General features: G+C 45.5%; 1 long non-coding RNA gene and 1 pseudogene across 1 annotated transcript; both read right to left on the bottom strand.

Annotated features, from left to right (window-relative positions):
• Window positions 1–1,840: 1,840 nt before the first annotated feature.
• LOC135976838 (uncharacterized) lies at window positions 1,841–4,980 on the bottom strand. The gene is made up of 2 exons (XR_010594129.1): window positions 4,751–4,980; window positions 1,841–2,741 (listed from the first exon to the last, which is right to left on the bottom strand). It is a non-coding gene; the product is annotated as an uncharacterized LOC135976838 (long non-coding RNA).
• A 1,023-nt stretch (window positions 4,981–6,003) lies between these two features.
• Window positions 6,004–6,897, bottom strand: LOC112060936 (C3a anaphylatoxin chemotactic receptor-like; annotated as a pseudogene).
• Window positions 6,898–17,551: the final 10,654 nt, after the last annotated feature.

Below are 17,551 nucleotides of genomic sequence, written 5' to 3'. Positions count from 1 at the left end.
TCCTCACATCCCAAACCAGCCACACTGACATAAGGGGCTATTGGGCTGTTAGGAAGACGATCCTGTCCTGATAGTGCCCACCACCACCCGATAAAGAAACACACCTTAAGATGGTTAAAGAAAACTTAGTTTGATAACATCCTGTCTGGCAAGAAATCACTGATCAATGGTTGTGGTCGTGAAACACTCATTTCTGTATATTTGGTCTTTATGGCCCCCACTTTTCTATTCTTAATCTGTCTGGCTCTGTAATTGTTTCTGTCTCCTGTATAATTCATTTTGTTAGGTGTAAATTATTGAGGGTAGTGGAATAAAATTGGTTGGAGAATTGTGTTAGGATTGGTTAGTTAAATTTCAGTAAAATGTTTGGTTAAGGAATAGCTGAGAATATTACTATATAAACTGGGGTCAAACAGGAAGTGGGGGAAGGGAAATTGGAATCAAACTTGCCGGATATTAACCCCAATAAACATTTCCCTGTCTGCAATATGGACTGCTGGTCTTTTGCTGCTTGCTGTCTGCATGACAAGAACCAGGGAAATGGGAGGGTGGAGGGAAAGCCCTCTAACAGCTCCCGTCACTCTGTTGGGTCCTAGCAAGGTGTCTGCATTCGGCTGGCCACTGCAGTGGGCCAGCGATGGGGCCCCCATCAGAGAGCCGGGGCTGAGACAGCAACGTCCAGCTGACTCCACCATGCAAGAGCCCAGGAGCAGAGACACCAGCTGGGACTCTGCCCTCCAGCCCCTCCTGGCTGGGGAAAGCGAACAGAGCCCTGCTGGGAGTCGGATGTATGAGATTCTCAGCCCTTCCTTTGCTGGTTGGAACCCGCCCCTCAGCCCGGGCCACGTTACAGGCCAGCGAATGCTAAGGAAACCCTCGCTCTGTATTAGAGACCACAAAAATCACAGCCTGGCCTCCAACCTGCCTTCTGGTTTCATCATTTGCCTGGAAGCCTCAGGTGTGGAGGCTCTTTTCTGAATTAGGAGCAGGGAGGTGATTTTCACTCTGGATCCGGACTGGTACAACCACCACTGGGATCCTGTGTCTGGTTCTGGCACCCACCCTTCATCAGCTGCAGCCCAAGCAGGAGCTGAGTTGCGGTTGCATCGTGGCAAAAATTCAGCCCATTCACAGCTGGAAGGGCACCAGACCAATCTGGGCCCCTGAAGTGCTGCTGGGTCAGGAGTGATTCGTGCAAGAATCCTGCCACCCTTCACCCCAGTCACTCCTCAAACCTTCTGGAGAGACCTTGCCAGGTGGCGAGTGGATCGAGAAACTCTCGATTTGTTGGCTGGGAGACACATGACATTGTGTTTGCACCACACCTGGCTGGTGAATGGGTTGGAAACTGGAGAATGGCCAGCGACGTAGCGAAGGGCAAAAGCTACATTAATTTTGACCAGGAATATCAGAATTCATTAAGACACTGTTTTTAAAAGTCACTGTGACACGGTTCCTGTCATGCATCCTGGACTGTGGGACATCTGAGCCTTGTGCCCCACCAACCTGGGGTGTCCCTCTCACACGGTGATGCTGTGTCAAGCTTCAGACTTCTCGCAGATCCTATGCTCCACAGCCATCCCCAGGCAGGGACACACCCTGCTGAGTTGCATGAATGACCTCCCAGCCACTCATGAACCACCAATTGGGAGGCTCCAGTCAATTCCCTCCGCCCGGCTCCCTGGTCTTGCAGTCCAGAAATTTACCCTCCTGCATTGCTGAGAAGCCTGGCCAATGTAAGTGCATTACCCAGTCGGCAGCTCCCCCGATGTGGAGAGCACAAACACCAGCCTTTGTAAACTGACCTGAGATTTCACAAGCACTTCAGCCAAACACACAGTTTTAGGTAAAATATAAAACAGGTTTATTAAGTACAGACAGATTTAAAGTGATTATAAGCAGCGAGCGTAGAGATCACAGTTGGTTACACAAGAAGTAAAAGTAAATTTGCAGTCTGAGTTCTACAAACGAAACAGGATTTGAATCAAGCTGTGTGTCACCCTTGCAGATGGTACAAGCAGGTGACAGATCCTCCATACACAGGCTGGGCTTGTCTTCCAGCCTGATACCAAATTGCCCCAATTCAAAGTCTTTGTCCTTCAGACATATTTCCAGGAGTTGAGTTGTGGCGGGAGTGAGGACAAGTGGTGATGTCACTGCCTTTCTTTTATAGTTTCTTCCAGCTTTCTATGACTTGGGTCAAATAGTCTCCACTGTCTACCTTCTCTCTCTGAGATCTCTCCATTGTATCCAGTTCCTGAGGTAGTGGATTCTTGGATGGGTCTTGATGAGCCAATAACGCTGTCTGGCTCTTCCATTGTTGTACCTGAAAGGCTGGCTGTGGGTGTTCCCAACATCACAACTTATTTCAGTAACACACACATAGCAAAATTTTATAACTCCCCATACAATGACAGCACATACAATTCAACAGGATATTAATAATCTACAGATCAAGACTTTTTTAATGATACCTCACAAGGCAGACTTTGTTCATATTTATATGACAGTGGTGAATATGGGTGTTCCAGGGTGCTGTTTTGAGGTACAGAGAGTAACAGACACACATTTTATTTTAAGTCTCCTATATTTTAAACACCTCCTTACTCCATTTGCTTCCAAAACAGAGCTGGATAGTTCTGGTTTTGAAAAACTTTTGGTGAAGTTTTGTAGCGTCGTCGACTCTTTTAATTTTGTAGTGGCATTCTCCATGCTTGTCCTTTTCCTCCAAGCCCTGGATCCTGGAATCAGATGATTAGGTGGGAATTTCTGCTTTCCTTTCTTTTTTTTTTTTTAGGTAAGTTTCAAGCCTTCATTTTTGCAGAGAAAAGTTTGACATACCCCTCCCCCCCCCCCAACAAAAATACAGCAAAAAAGAACTACCCAAATGTCTCACTTTTCAAAACAATCTCATGTGTTAGGTTGTGGCTCATGAGGTTTGAAGGCTCGGATTTGGCAAAGAAGACACAGGTCTAGATTTTAAAAAGTGGCTAAGGGAGTTAGGTGCCAAATTCCCATTGAATTCAGGAGTTAAGCAACTAACTCACATAGGTGCTTTTCAGAATCTCACCAGTAGAAGCTTATATCGATTCAATTACATCACATAATAGGAGACAGCTAAAAATTGGCATTTAAGTTCTTATATAAAAATGCTAGAAGTCTAAATAAAAAGATGGGTGAACCTGAGTGCCACGTATGAAATTAGGACATCAACATAACATGCATGACAGAAACTTAGTGGAATGAGGATTATCAATGGGACACAGAAATACCAGGGTACACAATATATAGGAAGGACAGAAAAGGTTGTGATGGTGGGGGAGTGGCACTCTATGTGAAAGAAAGCATGAAGTCATTTGAAGAAAAATCTTAAATGAACCAAACTGTACCATAGAATCTCAATGGAGAATAATTCCATGCCCGAATAATAAGAATACAGAGTAGGGATATATTACAGACCACCTGACCAGGATGGTGACAGAGACTGTGAAGTATTCTGGAAGATTAGAGAAGCTATTAACATTTTAAAAACTCAATAATAATGGGGGATTTCAACTCTCCCTATATTGACTGGACACATGTCACTTCAGGAGAAGATGCAGAGATAAAGATTCTTGACACCTTAAATGAATGCTTCAAAGAGCAACTAGTCCTCGAACCCACAAGGGGTGAACCAATTCTTGATTTAGTCCTAAGTGGAGCACAGGTTCTGGTCCAAGGGTGAATATAACTGAAGCGCTTGGTAATAGCGAGCATAATATAATAAAATTTAACATCCCTGTGATGGGGGAAACATCACAGCAGCCCACCACGGTAGCATTTAATTTCAGAAAAAAGAGAACTACACAAAGATGAGGAAGTTAGTAAAAAAGAAATGAAAAACTACAGTTCCAAAAGTGAAATCCCTGCAAGCTGTATGGAAACTTTGAAAAGACTCCATAATAGAGGCTCAATTTAAATGTATACACAAAATTAAAAAAAACATAGTAAGGGAACCAAAAAAGTGTCACCCTGGGTAAACAACAAAGTAAAGAAGCTTTGAGAGGCAAAAAGGTATCTTTAAAAAAGTGGAAGTTAAATCCTATTCAGGAAAATAGTTTGGGGCATAAACTCTCTCAAAAGAAGTGTAAAAGTATAATTAGAAAGACCAAATTTTTTTTAAAGAACAGCTAACCAAAGACGCAAAAAGTAATATGAAAAAAAAAAAAAAGTCAGTTCATCACAAGCAGGAAGTTCCCTCACCAAGGACTCTTAAGCAAAGTAAGCTGTTGTGAGGTTAGGGGGAAAGTCCTCCCATATATCAGTAACTGGTTAAATGATAGGAAACAAAGGTAGGAACAAATGATCAGTATTCAGAATGGAGACACGTAAATAGCGATATATACCAGGTGTCTGTACTGGGACCAGTACTCTTCAACTTATTAATAAACAATCTGGAAAAAGAGGTAAACAGTGAGATGGCAAAATTTTCAGATTATAAAAAACTACTCAAGATAGTTAAGTCCAACGCAGACTGCGAGGAGTTACAAAGGGTTCTCACAAAACTGGGAGACTGGGCAAGAAAATGGCAGATGAAATGCAATGCTGATACATTGGAAACCATAATCTCAACTATACATATAAAATCATGGGGTCTAAATTTGCTGTTACCACATAAGAAAGAGATGTGCAGCGGCAGTCAAAAAAGTGAACAGAATGTTGGGAGTCATTAAGAAAAGGATAGATAATAAGACTGAAAATATCATATTACCTCTATAAAAATCCATGGTACGCCGACATCTTGAATACTGCGTGTACATGTGGTCACCCCATCTCAAAAATGATATATTGGAATTGGAAAAGGTTCAGAAAAGGGCTACAAAAATGATTAGCGGTATGGGACAGCTTCCGTAGGAGGAGAGATAAAGAAGACTTTTCAGCTTAGAAAAGTGACGACTATGGGGGCATAGGATAGAGCTCTATAAAATCCTGACTGATGTGGAGAAAGTGAAAAAGGAAGTGTTATTTACTCCTTCCCATTACACAAAAACTAGAAGTCACCAAATGAAATGAATAGCCAGCATGTTGAAAAGAAAGAAAAGGAAGTATATAAACAAATAAAAGGAAGTATTTCTGCACGCAACGCATAGTCAGCGTGGGAAACTCTGTGTGAAGTATTTCTTCACACAATGCAGAATCAGATTGTGCCACTCTTTGTCAGGGTTATATTATGCTATATTCTCATTGACTCACAGCAAGGTTCCTAAGGGCCTAAACACTTTTAAAAATAGGATTTAGACCCTTTTGCAAATGTTACCCTTTTTTTCCAAAGGAAAAACACAGGAAAGATAGCTCCACTGGGAGCAAAGATGACATGATGAGAAGAATAATGACACAAAGACGCAGAAAAGGACAGACCATAAATAACCAAATTCTCCAAATAATCTAAAAATGAGAAAAACCAAGAATCCGTATATTTTGTAAAAATGACAGATTCATGCATTCCAAGGCTGGAAGGGACGAGTGTGATCATCTCGTCTGACCTCCCGGGTCACACGGGCCAGAGAACTGCCCCAAAACAATTCCTAGAGCAGAGCTGTTAGACAAACATCCCAGCTTGATTTAACATTGCCAGTGATGGAGGATCCACCACGACTCTTGGGAAATTGCTCCAATGGTCAGTTACTCTGACCATTAAAAATTGAGACCTCATTTCCAGTCTGAATTTGTCTAGCTTCAACTTCTGTTCACTGGATCATGTTAAACCTTCCTCTGCTAGACTGAAGATCCTGTTCTGAAATATTTGTTCCCCACATAGGTACTTTCAGACTGTCATCAAGTCACCCTTTCACCTTCTCTTTGTTAAGCTAAATCGATTCTGCTCCTTGTGACTCTCACTCGAAGGCAGGTTTTCTAATCCAGTAATCATTCTCGTGGCTCTTCTATGAATCACGCCAAAAAAATCACTTGCTAAAAAAAAGAATTTTGGGATCAAGAGGAAGTTACATGTCCCAACAAACAGAATCACTTCTCCATGCAAATATCAACAATTCCATCCATTTCCCTATCCAACCCTAAGTTGTCGGTGGTTTGGGGGTTGCGTGCACGTTGCTGGTACCTCAGAAACTCTTCCTCCATGGTGAGATACAAGATGGGGTTGAGGCAGCTGCTGAAATATGTCAGGACATAAGCAAAAGCCCTTCCTCTGTTCAAAAGAGACAGAGGGTAATTAGCTGACATCAACAAGAAGAAGACGTGATACGGCAGCCAACAGAGGAAAAAGGTCGGTATCAAACCAAGAAGGATCTTGAGTGGCTTGGTGGACTGGATCAGCCTGTTCCTTCTCAGCTTGGCAGCTAGAACGATGTAGAATGTTGGGATCAAGATCAAGGCAAATGGGATCAGAAACCCGACCAGGAACTGGATTGTAATGGCAGCCTTCACCCTCCGTTCATCCCCACAGAAATTCAGGCTGGTGCTGTCAGGTGAGAGGAGGGATTCCCAGAGATCACCTTACCGCAAGCTGAACCCAAGAGACAGGGCCCACATGCCCAAAACCATAATGAAAGCTAATGGGGGCGTGCGGTGGTTCCGGGCCCACTCAGGGCGTGCCACGAGGATGCAGCGATCGACACCAATTGTGGTGAGGAAGAAGGCGCTGGAGAACATGTGGAAGGAGGTGATGGTGCTGCTCAGCATATTGGCCCAATTTACGTCCAGAATGAAGAAGGAGGTGAATATGAGGGGCAGGAAGATGATCAAGATGAAATCGGTCAGGGCCTGGTTCCAGAACCACACGGCACTGGCCGTCCTCTCCACATAGGAGCTGGCAACAAAGAGGATGTAGCCATCCAATGCCACTCTGGCAAGGAAGGCCATGCCACACAGCACCAGGAAGGGAACTTGGAGGTACTCCATTCTTGGAAGAGGTACAGTCACAATATCTCCTCCTTCTCCTCATGGCTTGGCTTGGGTAGCGCACATGTTGTGCTGAGCAAAGGAAGGAAGAGCAATGAAAAGGGCTCCAGGAGATGACATGGACAGAGTGAGACAGCCGCAGAGTTTATAATCTCCTCAGAGTTTATAAACTCCCCAGATCCTGAGCTGAAGTCAAATAGGATCAAATCCTTGTAGGCCAACGGCACCAATGGTTCGAAGATCTTTGGAGCATAGAGCCAGAGGGTTAGAAGGGGACCACAAGGGTCATATCATCTAACTCCCTGCCAACCTGCAGGATTTGTCGTGTCTATTCTCTGCCCGAACGTTTTTTTTTTTTTTGTCCCTGACCTCTGACCACAGTCCCCACAAATAATTTCAACTGGTTCTAAGCAGAGCGGATGAGGGCAGGGGATGGGAGCTGCTGAAAGTGGGGAGATCCAGGGAGCAGTGGTGTGGGAGGGGTGACAATGAGATCCAGTGAGGGGGTTACCTCATTTCCTTACCCGTGTCTTGGGGGGATGCAGTGTCTCAGAGTCGACCCCCATCCAAGGTCCCCAATGTGATGCCTGCAGCTCTCCCAGACTGGCTCAGCCTGAAGGAGGAAGCTGTTCATGTTGGGGTGTATCTGGGGTGGAGAGAACAATGAGTGGAGATCACAGGATGTGTCTGGGTCTAAATACTTCTGCAAACTATGGAAGGCCTCTGGCACCCACAGCTACATGCAGACGTTATGCAAAGCACAAGGTCCTGTTAGAATATTCACATTCAGGCCTGCCTGTAAAGGCCTATACTTTAAGAACTTAGGTGTATTTTTACCACTTAGCTAGTTATAGAGGTATAAAAACAAAGAATCAAAATTACAGTCCGCCTGTGTATGAGCCTTGTCTCTCTAGGATAATTCATTAACGATCTGGAGGATGGCGTGGACTGCACCCTCAGCAAGTTTAAAGATTACACTTGTCATAACTATAAAAGGAAGGGTAACAGCTCTCCTGTGTACAGTACTATAAAATCCCTCCTGGCCAGAGACTCCAAAATCCTTTTCCCTGTAAAGGGTTAAGAAGCTCAGGTAACCTGGCTGGCATCTGACCCAAAGGACCAATAAGGGGACAAGATACTTTCAAATCTTGGGGGGGGGGGGAAGGCTTTTGTTTGTGTTCTTTGTTTGGGGGGTTGTTTGCTCTTGGGACTAAGAGGGACCAGACATCAATCCAGGTTCTCCAAATCTTTCTGAACAAGTCTCTCATATTTCAAACTTGTAAGTAAACAGCCAGGCAAGGCATGTTAGTTTTATCTTTGTTTTCTCAACTTGTAAATGTACCTTTTACTAGGGTGTTTACCTCTGTTTGCTGTAACTTTGAACCTAAGGCTAGAGGGGGGTCCTCTGAGCTCTTTAAGTTTGATTACCCTGTAAAGTTATTTTCCATCCTGATTTTACAGAGATGATTTTTACCTTTTTCTGTAATTAAAAGCCTGCTTTTTAAGAACCTGTTTGATTTTCCTTGTTTTTAGATCCAAGGGGGTTAGATCTTGATCCACCAGGAGCTGGTGGAAGGGAGGAGGGGGATGGTTAATTTCTCCTTGTTTTAAGATCCAAGGGGTTTGGATTTGTATTCACCAGGGAATTGGTGAAGAGTCTCTGAAGGCTACCAGGGAAGGGAATTAGCACCGAGAGTGGTGGCAGCGGACCAGATCTAAGCTGGTAGTTAAGCTTAGAAGTTTTCATGCAGACCCCCACATCTGTACCCTAAAGTTCAGAGTGGGGAAGCAGCCTTGACAATGCTAGATTGAGGCCTGTAAAGGCCTATACTTTAAGGACTTAAGGGTATTTTTACCACTTAGCTAGTTACAGAAGTATAAAAGCAAAGAATCAAAATTACCGTCCACCTGTGTATGGGCCTTGTCTCTCTAGGATTATTCATTAAAGATGTGGAGGTTTGTGTGGATTGCACCCTCAGCAATTTTACAGATGACACTAAACTCGGAGGAGTGGTAGATACACTGGAGGGTAGGGATAGAATACAGAGGGACCTAGACAAATTAGAGGATTGGGCTAAAAGAAATCTGATGAGGTTCAACAAGGACAAGTGCAGAGTCCTGCACTTAGGATGGAAGAATCCCATGCACTGCTACAGACTAGGGACTGAGTGGCTAGGATGCAATTCTGCAGAAAACAACATAGGGGTTACAGTGGAAGAGAAGCTGGATATGAGTCAGCAGTGTGTCATTGTTGCCAAGAAGGCTAACAGCATTTTGGGCTGTATAAGTAGGAGCATTGCCAGCAGATCGAGGGACATTATCATTCCCCTCTATTCGGCACTGGTGAGGCCTGATCTGTAGTACTGTGTCCAGTTTTGGGTCCCACACTACAAGAAGGATGTGGAAAAATTAGGAAGAGTCCAGCGGAGGCAACAAAACTGATTAGGGGACTGGAGCACATGACACTGAGGAGAGGCTGAGGGAACTGGGATTATTTTGTCTGCAGAATAGAAGAAGAGTGAGTGGGGATTTGATAGCTGTTTTCAACCACCTGAAAGGGGGTTCCAAAGAGGATGGATCTAGGCTGTTCTCAGTGGTGGCAGATGACAGAACAAGGAGGAATGGTCTCAAGTTGAAGTGGGGGAGGTCTAGGTTGGATATTAGGAAACACTATTTCACTAGGAGGGTTCCCTAGAGAGGAGGTGGAATCTTCCTTAGAGGGTTTTTTAAGGTCAGGCTTGACAAAGCCCTGGCTGGGATGATTTAGTTGGTTTGTTCCTGCTCTGTGCCGGGGATTGGACTAGATAAACTGCTGAGGTCCCTTCCAACCTGATATTCTATGATTCTATGATAGTCCAAGGCCCTGTTCTTAGGCTCAGGCCTTTGGCTAAGCAGCAGGGGCAGCCATAAACTGGGAAGCGAACGGTCACATCCTCACATCCCAAACCAGCCACACTGAAATAAGGGGCTATTGGGCTGTTAGGAAGATGATCCTGTCCTGATAGTGCCCATCACCACCAGATAAAGAAATAGATCTTAAGAAATCACTTCTCAATGGTTGTGGTTGTGTAACCCTCATTTCTGTATGTTTCATCTTTATGGCCCCCACTTTTCTATTGTTAATCTCTCTGGTTCTCTAATGGTTTCTGTCTGACGTATAATTAATTTGGCTAGGTGAAAATTCTTTAGGGTAGTGGGATACAATTGGTTAGAAAATTATTTTACAATATGTTAGGATTGGTTAGCTACATTTCAGTAAAATGATCAATTAAGGTACAGCTGAGAATATTACTATATAAACTAGGGTCCAACAGGAAGTGGGAGGAAGGGAAATTGGAATCATGCTTGCTGGAAATTAACCCCAATGAAAATCACCTTGTCTGCACTACGAACTTCTGGTCTTTCGCTGCTTGCTGTCTGCTTGACAAGAACCAGGGAAGTGGGAGGGTGGAGGAAAAGCCCTCTAACATCTTAATGCCGTGACGCAGATGCATCGCTTTGGACAGGTGAGTGACAGCCAGGTAAGTCCTGCTCCCCAACAGTCTGTGCAGCTGCTTGGAGGGGGTATCGCAGACTCTCATGATGTTAGTTGCGGGGTCTGGTCAGCGGTGGACCAACCTGTTGCCTTTGCCTCTGGACTTGTGAGTGCTGTGGAACTTAAATATGGATGGTGTAAAAAGGTGTAGTGGTGTACCTACTGGGGGGTAGGGAAATTCAAATACCTCACAGGAATGCAGAAGATAATAATCCAGCTCCATCATGACCACCTCTGGCTGTTAAACATGCATCCTATTTTACAGGGACAAGTGAGTGGGCAGTTTATGGCAAAGTGGTTACAGGCACTACAAGCTGAAAACATTACTGCAGAAGTGTTAAAAGAACCCATAGTCTGTGTAGCTGGATTACACCTTCACATTGGTGAAGCCAGCCCAGGTAAAAGTCAACACCAGGTGTTTCAGGTGGCTAATCCCAGTCAGGTAAAGGAGGGGTATAGTTTTTGGATGGAAATTGTATTCTCAAGGTTCCTTCCCCACTCTGAACTTTAGAGTACAGATATGGGGACCTGCATGTAACCTTGTAAGCTTAACTACCAGCTTAGCTCTGGTTTTGCTGCCACCACTCCCAAGTGCTAACTTCCTTCCTTGGGTAGCCTTGAGAGACTCCTCCACCAATTTCCTGGTGAACACCGATCCAAAATCCCTTGGATCTTAAAACAAGGAAAAAATCAATCAGGTTCTTAAAAAGAAGGCTTTTAATTAAAGAAAGAAGGGTAAAAATCATCTCTGTAAAATCAGGATGGAAAATAACTTTAAAGGGTAATCAGATTCAAAGAGCCCAGAGGAACCCCCTCTAGCCTTAAGTTCAAAGCTACAACAAACAGAGATAAACACTCTAGCAAAAGGAACATTTACAAGTTGAGAAAACAAAGATAAAACTAACACGCCTTGACTGGCTGTTACTTACAAGTTTGAAATATGAGAGACTTTTTCAGAAGATTTGGAGAGCATGGATTCATGTCTGGTCCCTCTTAGTCCCAAGAGCGAACAACCCCCAAAACAAATAGCACAAACAAAAGCCTCCCCCCCACCAAGATTTGAAAGTATCTTGTCCCCTTATTGGTCCTTTGGATCAGGTGTCAGCCAGGTACCTGAGCTTCTTAACCCTTTAGAGGTAAAAGGATTTTGGAGTCTCTGGCCAGGAGGGATTTTATAGTATTGTACACAGGAGGGCTGTTACCCTTCCCTTTATAGTTATGGACATGTATGTATCGGGGGGAGGGGGGACGAAAAACTGCAGGCTAACTGCTGTGGAAATCAGAGGAACTGAGACAGTCAGCACCATTGGTTTCTCACTAGAAGTAAGGTCAGCCCAGAAGGCAGAACTGGCAGCCTTGCTTACCATTTTAACTGAAATAGATCCCAAATTTGAGGCAGAATGTTGGGTGATGGTGGATTCGGATGATGTATTTTTTATCGTCACATGGATGCTGAGATGATGGGCGGATAATCATTTCAGGACAACTGGCGGCTCCACAATCAAGCATGCTAGCTGGTAGAAATGAGTGGAGGAGCTTAGTCACAGTTTTGCATGAATCAATGTGGTAAAGGTAAAGGCACACAAGTAGGGTGAGCAGATGTCCCGATTTTATAGGGACAGTCCCCATTTTGGGGTCTTATATAGGCTCCTATTACCCCCCAACCCCTGTTCTGATTTTTCACATTTGCTGTCTGGTCACCCTAGACACAGGAAATCAGGACCCTTAAGCAAAGGGAATAACTTACCCGATACAGAGGCTAAGCGGGCTGCAACAGAGGTGCCCACATGGCCATGGGAACCACAGCCGAGTGTGCCTGTAGCAGTGGTAACAAGAAGTGCGGTGGACATGGATCCGTGGAGGGTGAATTCGAGAGTTGCCAGAATCTGACCCAGGTCTGGAAGGCATCACAAAAGTTGCGGATAGACATGGGCCAAAAGTGGTAGTAAGGGAAGATATTTGGTGTGTCCTAACAACTGAGGGACCAGTAATGCTGTGTCCTCAAGGAAGAAAGACAACTTTCTTAAGTTGGGTGCATGGGAGCTTGGCAGGGGGATACCCTGGGTTTGAGGAGGCACTCTGAACTTTAAAAATTGTGCCGGTGGCCAGGAATGGCAGTCGATTTAAAGTCGCACCTGGAACTTTTTTTGGATTGTTTCAGGCACAATCCACATTACAAGGTGCTAAGGGGAGACTTAATGAGACATGCCCCAAGGGGACCTTGGAAAGAATATAAATTGACTACACAGGACCTCTACCACCAGATCACAGACAAAACCGATTCATGTTGGTGGTGGTGGATGCTTTCAGCAGGTGGGTGGAAGCGTTCCCCACAAAGTATCAAACAGCCCAGGTAACTGCAAAAAAATTGGTAAATGAGGTGTTCACTTGTTGAGGGGTCCCAAAGGTGATTGACTCAGACCAAGGAGCTTCTTTCCAGTCAAATCTTTTGGTGGAGCTCTCAGCCCTCACTGTAATCACACAGTTGTTCCCTATGGCTTATCACCCACACGCTGCAGGGCAGGTGGAACGCATGAACCACACCATCAAAAGTGAGCTGAGAAAGAGAGTGTAAATGGGAGGAAAAAACTGGTTACTGTTACTTCCCTTTGTCTTAATGAGAATAAAGGCCTGAGAATCAAAGGGCACAGGATTTTCTCCATACAAAGCTCTCATGAGAAGGCCCATGGAACAGTGGGAAAATCCACTTACCCCAGTACCTGGGGAAGTCACTACACACACCTAACACAAGAATGGATTTTAACCCTAATTGACCATGTGAAACAGGTACAGAAGGCAGTGGCCTGGCAAGACAAGCAAGGAGCAGCAAGAGTCAAAACATGGTATGACCTGCCCGGGGAGCTTGATCTACCCACGGTGGGAGATCTAGCAATGTACAAAATTCCAGGTCAACACCACTCATTCCCAGCTCCTAAATGGAAGGGCCCCTACCTGGTCCTTGACCAATTGGGGCCCAGCCTGTTGCTACAGGTACAGAGACAGGAGAGCAACAGTGTGTTCACTGCACACAGATAAAAAAGTGAAAACAGGGGATTGGGAAAGGGGACGCATACATTCTGTGATGTGTGTATTACAGATTAACCCACTAAGGAGAAAAAGATGGGAATTCCCTAGCCCTGGATGGAACGATCGTTACTGCTAATCACAATTGTTACAGTTATAAATTCTACTCAAATCCCATGATGTGCAGTGTGAAAAGGAGGAAATACATGGACTGCTACACCCACAGCTTGTGGAAATGAAGCTAATTAGTACCATAAGAATTTCCCCCTAGGAAGAGGTACCACCAACCCTCCAACAGGAATTTGGCAGTGTCGATATATGGTTTATGGATTAGATGGGGGAATCCCAACCCAGTGGAGAATAAAATGGATTTATTTAGGTTTAGACCTCATTGGGAGTTGGGCATCTGAGTGCTAAAGACAAGCACACTTCTGTGAGCTGTTTTCAGGTAAACCTGCAGCTTTGGGGCAAGTAATTCAGACCCTGGGTTTGTGTTGGAGCAGATGGGAGTGTCTGGCTCAGCAAGACAGGGTGCTGGAGCACTGAGCTGGCAGGGAAAACAGGAATAGAAGTAGTCTTGGTACATTAGGGGGCAGCTCCCAAGGCGGTTTTTGTGATCCAACCCGTCACAGTGGCGTAGTCGAGCGGGATCTGTGCACAGCTGATTGCTTTGAGATACTGGTAGTGATTTTAAGTGAGTTTTAAGTGTGCTGGCTGGAGAACAGACAAAGTGGTTACTGGCTTGTTATTTTCTGTTTGCTTATTTCGGGTAAGGGAAGTAGGGAGAGAAAAGGAAGCAAAATAAGTAAGAAGGAAGATCAGAAGAAGCTAAAACTGCACAGGGTGCAAATTGCCCAGAAAGGCTGAACACTGGGCACTGTGAAAGTCTCTGTTAACTAAGAATCGCCTGAGCTGAGTGCATCCCAGTTTCAGTGAACTGCAGGGGGGTGAGGCCCAGCAGAAGAAAGCAGTAAAATGACGACCAGTGAAGCAGCTACCAAACTAGAGCTGGCTAGACTGGAAGCAACAGAGAAAGAAAATGAACATAAGAGACGGGTAGAACTAAGACAATTAGAGATTAATGCAGAAAAAGATAGGGAGAAAACTGCCCACAAGAGAGCCATGGAGGCAGAGACCGCAAGGGTGGAGGCAGAGGCAGCTGCCCATGAGAGAGCTATGGTGGCCCAGAGGCAGGCCCAGAAGCATGAACTGGCCGTAATGTAGTCGAAGAGACAAAGCCCTCCACCTGCTGGCTCCACTTCCTCAAAAATCCATAAATGGGAGCGACTGTGTCCACAGGATGACGAGTCCAGTGATATTACCGAATATTTCTTTTTTGTTCCACAAATACTGCTTTACATCATCACTGCATATATTCAGGAAGTGTTCCTGAATAACGATATCACACATCCCTCTGGGGGTGTATGAATCCTCTTGGGAAAATAAGGCCCCACAATTAGAATGTGACGTTACCATGTGTAAACACAATGCCATGTGTAACCACAAAGATACTTCCATGGAAGATGATCCCCAAAAGGTGTGATTGTTATGTACATATTACACAAGGCATAAAATTCCCTTTGGGACATTGGGTGTATGATGAGTTAACCATTTTGCAAAATGTAACCCTGCAGGTGCTATGGATGCCAAGTTGAAAGAACCTGAATTTAAATTGGCCACAGCCTGGAGCTGGTAATATGCCCCAAGGAATGGTGGGGGGGACCAAATGAATCCCAACTGTACTGTGTACATAAAAGGATGGAAAAAACAATTTGATTGGTGGGGGAGGGGGCGCACCCGGAATCATCGTCGGACAAGGGGATTGTAGGCAGCAGGGAACACTCTGCTGGGCACATGGAATCTCGGGGATGTGTGTGTAACCAAACAATCGATGAGCCAAAATGTGAGATTTCAACAACAAATCAATGAATGAATGGCACAGCAACTATCAGCAGTTGCCACGGGATGGAGGACGGTAATAGAGGTGAACCTGCGGGTAACTCATTGGGCAGGAGACCTTGTGACATGTGCGGGATGGCTTCAGAAGACTAAGGTGTGTGTAGGTATACAAAATGCTCAGTTAATAATGTTAATGGATATCATGAGAGACGCTTGGTCAGAACAATGGCTTTCGGTGTTAAATTGGGAGGCTAGCCCATATATATCCACACTTGGGAAAATATACCCATCCACCTGGAAAATAATATCCCCGACCTGTGGGGCCAGTACTTGTGTAATTGTTACCATGATACAATGGGAAGGGAATGCAACTAAGGTGGTCCCCCTGAACCCTCTAGGAGTAACAAGAAAAGGAGGAGTGTGTTGGGAACCACTGGGAAATAGATGGGGTGGGTGGAATGGTGTGAATTGGACTATCATTCCATTAAGCAATTGTGTTTCCAGAGGGGGCACCTGCGTGTGCTCCTCTCCTATGACAATGGAGGAGCTCTTAGTGATTTCAGCTTGTAGTAGCTGATTTGGGGATTGGGGTTGGGGGAGCAGAGGGATCTGTGGAGGCTGCATCAAGAGTGGGTAGGGCAATGGGGGGGCTACTGTCGAGTGGGTGGGGGCAGGGAGGAACCTGGGGTAGTGGTGGTGGGGGCTATAGACAGATATGCGGGGGGGAGGCATTGTGGATTTCAAGCTAGCATTGAAGCTGGAAGGTTTAATTTCACTTTCTTACCTATGTCTTGTGGGAATCAGACACGGCATCTCAAAATTGATTCCCCCAAAACACACACACCACCTGCAGCTCCCACCCCATGGACTCTGTCTGGGGGCAGGAAGCTGTCCTCTCAGGGAGGTGGAGAAAGGGGGGTCTCAGCGGGGGTGGGAGATGCTCTCAAAGCTGACACTGCAAAACCTCCGAGGTGGCCAGCTCCATGCAAGCCTCAAACAGCTCAGCTCAGCTCTGGGGCCGCTCATGAAGAAGGGTCTGAAAGCCCGTCTGCAGAGACGGTCGCCCACATCCACGGCAGCCACAACCCGAGAGCAGGAGCTGAGCTGCAGCCGCCTTGTTGCAAAACTTCAGCCCGTTCACACCTGGAGATGCACTAGGCCCAGTTTCAGCTGCTGAAGTGCCGCTGAGTCGGGAGTGATTCCCTGCTGCCCTTCACCCCCAGTCACTCCTCGAATATCCTGGAGAGACCTTGCCAGGTGGCGGGTGGATTGCAAATGACTCGGTTTGTTGGCTGTGAGTCACACAACATTATGTCTGCTCCACGACCGGCTGGTGGATTGCTTGGATGCTGGAGAATGACCAGCAACACAGCAAAAGCTGCATGAATTTTGGCAGAGAATATCAGGATTCATTGAGACATTTGTTTAAAAAACCACTGTGATGGGGTTCCTGGCATGCAACTTGGACTGTGGGACAGTTGAGTCCTCTGTCCTACCAACCTAGGGTGTCCCTCTCACACTCTGATGCTGCGTCAGGCTGCAAACCTCGGGCAGGCCCTGCACTTACACAGCCATCCCCAGGCAGGGACACACCCAGCTGAGTTCCATGAATGCTTCTCCCAGCCACTCATGAACCATCAATAGAGAGTCTCCAGTCAATTCCCCCCGGCTCCCTGGCCTTGCAGCCCAGAAATGTACCGTCCTGAACTGGTCAGAAGTCCGGCCAGTCTAAGTTCATTACCCAATCGATGCCTCCCTCAATGTGGAGAGGACACGCATCAGCTTTTGTAAACTGAGCTGAGAGTTTCCAAGTACTTCAATCAAACCCACTGTTTCAGGTAGAATATAAAAGAGGTTTATTAACTACACACAGATGGATTTTAAGTGATTATAAGCAGCGAGCGTAGAGATCAAAGTTGGTTACCTCATATTTAAAAGTAAATTCACAGTCTGAGGTCTATGAATTAGACAGGATTTGAATCAGTGTCTCACCCTGGCAGATGGTACAAGCAGGTGACAGGTCCTCAATACACAGGCTGGGCTTGTCTTGCAGCCTGATACCAAATTTCCCCAGTTCAAAGTGTTTGTCTTCCAGACGTTTTTCCAGGTGTGAGTTGTGGTGGGAGTGAGGCCAAGTGGAGATGTCACTTTTGTAGTTTCTTCCAGTTTGCTGGGAATATATTTTGCTATGACGTG

The sequence above is a fragment of the Chrysemys picta genome, chromosome 20 (assembly GCF_011386835.1).
Source record: "Chrysemys picta bellii isolate R12L10 chromosome 20, ASM1138683v2, whole genome shotgun sequence".
In the NCBI taxonomy this organism is placed as follows: Eukaryota; Metazoa; Chordata; order Testudines; family Emydidae; genus Chrysemys; species Chrysemys picta.
This window is presented reverse-complemented; position numbering and strand designations above follow the sequence as displayed.